The following is an 8627-nucleotide window of genomic DNA, read 5'->3' as shown; positions in this document are numbered from 1 at the left end:
CTCACTGCAATCTCCATCTCCTGGGTTCAAGCAATTCTCCTGCCTCAGCCTCCCAGGTAGTTAGGATTACAGTCACCCACTACCATGCCTGGCTAATTTTTGTATTTTTAGTAGAGACGGGGTTTCGCCATGTTGCTCAGGCTGGTCTCGAACTCCTGACCTCAGGTGATCCACTCACCTCGGCCTCCCAAAGCGTTGGGATTACAGGCGTGAGGCACCGCGCCCGGCCAACCAAATATTTTTTAAAATTACCCAGGTGTGGTGGCATACCCCTGTAGTCCCACCTATTCAGGAGGCTGACACAAGAGAATCGTTAGAGCCCAGGAGTTCCAGGTTGCAGTGAGCTGTGACAGCTCCGCTGCACTCCAACCTAGGGTGCCACACCAAGACTCTTTCTCTAAAGAATGAAAGAAATGAAAGAAACTCCTTGACAGAACAGCCAAAGCTATACTAAGCAAAAAGAGCAAAACTGAAGAAATAATATTACCTGACTTTAAATAACACTACAGAGCAATAGTAAAACGGCATGGTACTGGCAAAAAAATAGACACACAGATCAGTGGAACAGAATGGAGAACCCAGAAATAAATCCATGAATTTATAGCCAACTCACTTTTGACAAAGATGCCAAGAACATACATTTGGGAAAGGACAGTCTCCTTTAATAAGTGGTGCTGGGCAAACTTGATATCCATATACAGAAGAAAGAATCTAGATCCCTGTCTTTCACCATATACAAAAACCAACTCAAAATAGATGAAAGATTTCAATAAAGACCCCAAATGATGAAACTACTAGAAGAAAACATTAGGGGCCGGGCACAGTGGCTCACGCCTATAATCCCAGCACTTTGGGAGGCTAAGGCAGGCAGATTACCTGAGGTCAGGAGTTCAAGACCAGCCTCACCAATATGGTGAAACCTCATCTCTACTAAAAATACAAAAATGTGCCTGTGGTCCCAGCTACTCAGGAGGCTGAGACGGGAGAATTGCTTGAACCCTGGAGGCGGAGGTTTCAGTGAGCTGAGACTGTGCCACTGCACTCCATCCTGGGCAATACAGCAAGATTCTGTCTCAAAAAAAAAAAAAAAAAAGAAGAAGAAAACATTGGGGAAATGCTACACAACACTGATCTGGGCCAAGATATTTTTGGTAAGACCTCAAAAGCACAGGCAACCAAAACAAAAATAGACAAATACCAAGCTAAAAAGCTTCTGCACAGCATAGGTTTTAACAAAGAGAAGAGACTCCCTATAGAATGGGAGAAAATATTTGCAAACTATCCATTCAATAAGGGATTAATAACCAGAATATATAAGGAACTCAACGCAATAGCAAAAGATTAAAAAATCTAATTTAAAAGTGGGCAAAGGAACTTGAGGAGACATTTCTCAAAAGAAGACACACAAATGTCCAATAGGTATATGAAAAAATGCTCAATATCATTAATCATTAGGGAAATGCAAATCAAAACCACAATGAGATATCATCTCACCCAAGTTAAAATAGGTATTATCAAAAACAGCCATTATCAAAAATAACAAGTGCTGGTCAGAAGAATGGGGAATATATTCCCACTATTAGTGGGACTATATAAAGTAGTACAATCACTATGGAAAACTGTATGGAGGTTCCTTAAAAAACTAAAAATAGGGCTGGATGCAGTGGCTCATGCTTGTAATCTCAGCACTTTGGGAGGTCGAGGCAGGCAGATCACTTGAGGTCAGGAGTTCAAGACCAGCCTGGCCAACATGGTGAAACCTTGTCTCAATTAAAAATATAAAAATTAACCAGGCATAGTGGTGCACACTTGTAATCCCAGATACTTGGGAGGCTAAGACAGGACAATGACTTGAACCTGGAAGACAAAGGTGCAGTGAGCCCAAATCACACCATTGCACTCCAACCTGGGCTACACAGCGAGACTCCGCCTCAAAAAAATAAAAAACAAAAAATAAAGATAGAAGTACCATATGATGCAGCACTCCCACTGCTGAGTATATACCCAAAAGAAAGAAAATCAGTATATTGAAGAGGTACCTGAATTCCAATGTTTATTGCAGCACTATTCATAAATAGCCAAGATATATAATCAACAGATGAATGGATAAAGATAAGGTGGTATATATATATATACACGATAGAATATTAGAATGAAATCCTCTCATTTGCAGCAACATGGATAGAGCAGGTGTCATTATGGTAAGTGAAATAAGCCAGGCACAAAACACAAATACCAAATCTTCTCATTCTTATGTGGGAGCTAAAAAGTAGATCTCATGGAGACAGAGAGTAAACTGGTGGTTACCAGAGGCTGGGAGGGGAAGAGGGAAGGGGAGATAAAGAGAAGTTGGTTAATGGGATAAAAATTTAGCGAGATAGAAGGGTAAGTTCTAGTATTCAATAGCACAATAGGAAAATTATAGTTAATGATAATTTATTATATATTTCAAAGTAGCTAGAAGAACTGTAATGTGCCTACCAAAGAAAACATAAATGTTTGAGGTGATCACCTGATCTGACCATTACCATTAAATACATATTATCAAAATAGCACAGATACCCCCCCAAAATATGTACAACCATTAAATATCAAGAAACATAATTTTTGGCTAGGCACAGTGGCTCATGCCTATAATCACAGCACTTTGGAAGACTGAGGCAGATGGATTACTTGAGGTCAGGAGTTTGAGACCAGCCTGGCCAACATGGTGAAACCCCTGTCTCTACTAAAAATACAAAAATTAGCTGGGCAGTAGTGACGGGTGCCTGTAATCCTAGCTGTTCGAATGACTGAGGCAGGAAAATCACTTGAGGCTGGGAGGTGGAGGTTGCAGTAAGCTAAGATTGTGCCACTGCACTCCAGTCTGGGTGATAGAGTGAGACCTTGTCTCAAAAAACAGAAAAAGAAAAGAAAAACAATATTTTTAATCAATAAAAAGTCAGAAAGATGGAAATTCAGGTATTTGAGCCCTGTATTTCGGCTCTGCCAATCTTCCAATTTCAGAAAACATAGCTGAAAAGCTGAACAGAGCTTTGGACAGATTCGTGACACTAGGGAAACATGAATTCAGGGAAAATGCTCAGGATCCAGGTTGAAGTCCAAATGGTCACACTCCAGGACAAGGGTTGACTAGACAGGCCTCACAGACACTGACACCCAATCCTGAATTATCTCAATTTCTGATTGGATTACATTTCTCTGACATCACTAGTGCACCTAGCCATCTTTCAGAAGCAAACATAGAGTTTTGAAGTCTTTGGGATTAAAAAAAAAAATAGGCCATGTGCAGTGGCTCATGCTTATAATCCCAGCACTTTGGGAGGCCAAAGCAGGCAGATCACTTGAGCCCAGGAATTCAAGACCAGCCTGGCCAACATGGTGAGACCCCATCTCTACTAAAAATACAAAAATTAGCCAGGTGTGGTGGCATGTACCTGTAATCCCAGCTACTCGGGAGGCTAAGGCAGGAGAATCACTTGAACCTAGGAGATGGAGGTTGCAGTGAGCCAAGATCGTGACATTGCACTCCAGCCTGGGTGACAGGGGGAGACTCCATCTCAAAAAAAAAAAAAAAAAAAAAAAAAAAAAAAAAAAAGAGAAAAAACACATATAAAAAAAAAAAAAAAAAAAAAAAAAAAAAGCCAAAGACTATTCACATACAAAGGACATGTATTCAGAATATATAAAGAGCTCTTATAAACCAACAAGACAACAGAAGATGAGCAAAAGACTTGACAGGCACTTCACACAAGAGGATATCAAAGTGAGTAATAAACATTAGAGTCAGATTTTTAAATTAGTTAAAAAAAACTCTCCTCTATTTCCAAAACAAGTAGAACAATAAAAATAATTTTATTAAAGTATTCCTTTCCAAGTCAGGTACAGTGGCTGATGCTATAATCCCAGCACTTTGGGAGGCGGAAGTGGGTGGATCACCTGAGGTCAGGATTTCGAGACCAGCCTGGCCAACATGGTGAGACCTTGCCTCTACTAAAAATACAAAAATTAGACAGGTGTGGTGGCATGCACCTGTAATCCCAGCTACTTGGGAGGCTGAGGCAAGAGAATTGCTTGAACCTGGGGGGCAGAGGTTGCAGTAAGTCAAGATGGCACCATTGTGCTCCAGCTTGGGCAACAACAGCAAAACTCCATATCAAAAAATATATATATATTCCTTTCCAACGTTAAAAACAAACAGAAATTATGTTAAAAGGTAACCCACACTGTAATCCCAGCACTTTGGGAGACTGAGGCAGGCGGATAACCTAAGGTCAGGAGTTTGAGACAGGCCTGGCCAACATCTCTACTAAAAATACAAAAAGAAATTAGCCAGGCACTGGGCTTGGTGGCACATACCTGTAGTCCCAGCTAATTGGGAGCCTAAGGCAGATGAATTGCTTGAACCCGGGAGGTGGAGGTTGTAGTGAGCCGAGATCACACCACTGCACTCCAGCCTGGGTGACAGAGCGAGACTCAGTCTCAAAAAACAAACAAACAAACAAAAGGCAACCCGCAGACTGGTAGAAAATATTTGCCACACAAGTAATCTTTAAAGGATCAACACATAGAATACTTTTTTTTTTTTTTTTGAGACAGAGTCTTGCTGTGTCACCAGGCTGGAGTGCAGTGGCATGATCTCGGCTCACTGCAACCTCCTCCTCCTGTGTTCAAGCAAGTCTCCTGCTTCAGCCTCCCGAGTAGCTAGAACTACAGGCATGCGCCACCATGCCCAGCTAATTTTTGTATTTTTAGTAAAGACCAAGTTTCACCTTGTTGGCCAGGATGGTTTCAATCTCCTGACCTCAAATGATCCACCCATCTCAGCCTCCCAAAGTGCTGCAATTACAGGTATGAGCCACCATGCCCGGCCTAGAATACATTTTTTTAAACTCCTATAAATAAAAGGGAAAGGCAAAATAGAAAAAGATACTTCTTAAAAGACAAAACGTGAATGGGCAACAAATATAAGAAAAGAGGCTCACCTTGCTAATGATCACAGAAATGCAAAGTGAAAACATAATCAGATAATATTTTATACCCACAAGATTGACCAAAAAAGTAGTCTGTCAATTCCAAAAATTGGTAAAGACATGCAGCAAGGGGAAGGAGCTTTTCTATACTGCAGATGGAAATGTAAATTGGTATAACACTTTGGAAGAACCTGTGTGTGTAAAAACATGTAAAATAATATTATTGTCTGGGAACAGTGGCTCACCCCTGTAATCCCAGCACTTTGGGAGGCTCAGGCAAGCAGATTGCCTGAGCCCGGGCAGTGAGCTGTGATCGCACCACTGCAGTCCAGTCTGGCAACAGAGGAAACCCTGTCTGTCTTTTGTTGTTGTTGTTCAAATACCAAAGGTCAGGTGAAGGGAAACCCTGTCTCAAAAGAAAGAAAAGAAAAGAAAAGAAGAAAAGAAAAGGAAAGGAAAGAAATATCTGAAAGAATGAAAGAAAGAAAGATCTCCCATAATTTCACCTTTTTCTTTCTCTATCATCTCTTTTTTTTTTTTTTGACAGTCTCCCTGTCACCTAGGCTGGAGTACAGTGGCAGGATCTCAGCTCACTGTAACCTCCACCTCTTGGGCTTAACCAGTCTTCCAACCTCAGCCTCCCAAGTAGCTGGGACTAGAGGTGCCCACCACCACTCCCATCTAATTTTGGGGTTTGGTTTTTGGGGACACGGGTTTTCACCGTGTTGCCCAGGTTGGTCTCAAACTCCTGTGCTCAAGGAATACTCCTTAGTCTTCCAAAGTGGTGGGATTACAGGTGTGAGCCGCACACCCAACCTCCACTTTTAATATTACACATTTCTAGCTTTAAAAAAAAAAAAAAAAAGTTGTCCAGAAAATGACACTGAGCTAGTCTCAGCCACGTTGGGGTTCCGGACTGAAGCCAAAAGATTTCGCGTCTCCCAGCGTCCGCGGCCGGAAGTGACCTCTTGATGGCCGGTAAAAAAGTTGAGAAGCCGGATACTAAAGAGAAGAAACCTGAAGCCAAGAAGGCTGATGCTGGTAGTAAAGTGAAAAAGGGTAACCTCAAGGCCAAAAAGCCCAAGAAGGGGAAGCCCCATTGCAGCCGCAATCCTGTTCTTGTCAGAGGAACTGGCAGGTATTCCCGATCTGCCATGTATTCCAGAAAGGCCATGTACAAGAGGAAGTACCAGCGGCTAAATCCAAGGTTGAAAAGAAAAAGAAGGAGAAGGTTCTTGCAACTGTTACAAAACCAGTTGGTGGTGACAAAAACGGCGGTACCGGGGTGGTTAAACTTCGCAAAATGCCTAGGTATTATCCTACTGAAGATGTGCCTCGAAAGCTGTTGAGCCACAGCAAAAAACCCTTCAGTCAGCACGTGAGAAAACTGCGAGCCAGCATCACCCCCGGGACCATTCTGATCATCCTCATTGGACGCTACAGGGGCAAGAGGGTGGTTTTCCTGAAGCAGCTGGCTAGTGGCTTATTACTTGTGACTGGACCTCTGGTCCTCAATCGAGTTCCTCTGCAAAGAACGCACCAGAAATTTGTCATTGCCACCTCAACCAAAATTGATATCAGCAATGTAAAAATCCCAAAACATCTTACTGATGCTTACTTCAAGAACAAGAAGCTGCGAAAGCCCAGACACCAGAAGGTGAGACCTTCGACACAGAAAAAGAGAAATACGAGATTACAGAGCAGCGCAAGACTGATCAGAAAGCTGTGGACTCACAAATTTTACCAAAAATCAAAGCTATTCCTCAGCTCCAGGGCTACCTGCAATCTGTGTTTGCCCTGACAAATGGAATTTATCCTCACAAATTGGTATTTTAAATGTCCTGATAATCTAATTAAATAACTTATTACCTTTAAAAAAATTTACCGTAATCTTATTTTTGTTTTTAATGAACAGCATTCATAAAATTCAAAAAACATTATAATGAGGAATACATTGAGAAGTCTCTCACCCTATCTCAGTCCTACCCTCCGTCTCATAAGAAACCATGACTATTAGTTTCTTGAGTATATTATCAGAATTTATGTGGAAATAAGAATCATGTACTCTCATTTATCCTTTCCTACACAAAAGGCATAATTTATATACTGTTTGGCACCAAGGCTTTTTTCACTTAGTAAGATATGCTAGAGATAATTCCACATTAGTATGTTGGGAACTGATTCCTCACTCTTTTTCATAGCTGCTTAATGCTCCACTTTGCATATGTACTATAGTTTATAATATCAGTCCTCTGATGGATACTCACGTAGTTTCCAATCTTTTTCTATTACAATCAATAACTTCATATACATATCACTTTATATGTAAGCAAGTGTATTTGGAGGCAAAATTCCCCAAAGTGGGATTGTTGGATCAAAATGCAAATATTATTCAGTGTGGTTTTGATAACCACCAAGGATTGCTGCATTCTGCTCTCCTACTAGCACTGTATGTAACTTGGCCCTTGTTTCCCTTACATCCTCCTATATCCAGTATATTGCCAAACGTTTTCAGTGTTTACCAATCATGATGCATTTTTATTAAAACTGAAGCTGGTCTGTAATCCCAGTACTTGGGGAAACTGAGGTGGGAGGATTGCTTGGGCCTGTGAGGTGGAGGCTGCAGCGAGCACTGATCTTGCCACCTGTCTCAAAAAAAGAAAAAAAAAAAAAAAAAAAAAAAAAAAAAAAAACCAGGTGCTGTGGCTCACGCCTGTAATCCCAGCACTTTGGGAGGCTGAGGCAGGCAGATCATCTGAGATCAGGAGTTCGAGACCAGCCTGGCCAACATGGTGACCCCCCCCCCATCTCTACTAAAAATACAAAAGTTAGCCAGGCATGGTGACGCGTGCCTGTAATCCCAGCTACTCGGGAGGCTGAGGAGGGCGAATCGCTTCAAGCCGGGAGGCAGAGGTTGCAGTGAGCCAAGATTGCGCTACTGCACCCCAGCCTGGGCAACACAGAGAGGCTCCATCTCAAAAAATAAAAGAACAAACCAAAAAAAACAAACATAAAAGCAAAAGATAAAAATAAAAACAAAAAACCACAAAAACATGCAGCTAGGCATCTTTTCATATATTTAAAGTCTATTTGTAACTACTAGTTTTCTACGAATTTTGTACGCCAGTCCTTTGCCTACGTATTTGTCTAATTGACTGCTGCTTAATTCTTAGATATTTTTAAATGAATATTTAATATATTTATATTTGGAAAAACTTATCCAAGGAAAAAAGACGCTAAAACTCCTATTATAAAACGAATATACCTGCCGTTCCTCCACGAGTCTGGAATCTGGCCAAAGAAGGATTTTAACAGACTCTCGGACGATGTCAACACGACTCCGGACCTGACGCCGCACGTTCCCAACTACCTCGCCCGGAACCTACCTAACATCTGTGTGTGCAAGCTCGGCTTGATTCCTAGCGGAAAGTTTGTGTGCGCATGCTCCAAGGAGCCGCGCCCCATCGGCTCCCTAACGGAAAATCCTCTGCGCATGCTCATAAACCTGCCCTCCTAGGAGACCTGAAAGCTGCTTCAGCTAAGCCCGGCTGGCGCCGCTGCACTTAGGGACCCTGCTGTTGGAAAATGTCCAGAGACACCATCTCTGCTATGAAGAGGGAATGCCAGTACAACAGCCACAAGGCGTCTTCCTGT

At 41.9% G+C, this 8627-nt stretch overlaps 1 protein-coding gene and 1 pseudogene across 1 annotated transcript in view; one reads left to right on the top strand and one right to left on the bottom strand.

Annotated features, from left to right (window-relative positions):
* Positions 1-8387, bottom strand: part of CUNH2orf74 (chromosome unknown C2orf74 homolog) — a 15995-nt gene extending 7608 nt beyond the window's left edge. Inside the window, exon 1 of the mRNA XM_017545011.2 lies at positions 8239-8387. The gene's annotated coding sequence lies outside the window, so the exon portion shown is untranslated. The remainder of the gene's footprint in view (positions 1-8238) is intronic.
* LOC108315613 lies at positions 5826-6843 on the top strand (annotated as a pseudogene).
* Positions 8388-8627: the final 240 nt, after the last annotated feature.

Source organism: Cebus imitator, unplaced genomic scaffold (assembly GCF_001604975.1).
Source record: "Cebus imitator isolate Cc_AM_T3 unplaced genomic scaffold, Cebus_imitator-1.0 Scaffold175, whole genome shotgun sequence".
Taxonomy (NCBI): domain Eukaryota; kingdom Metazoa; phylum Chordata; class Mammalia; order Primates; family Cebidae; genus Cebus; species Cebus imitator.
The sequence above is the reverse complement of the archived record's forward strand: the minus strand, read 5'-3'. Positions and strand labels throughout refer to the sequence as shown.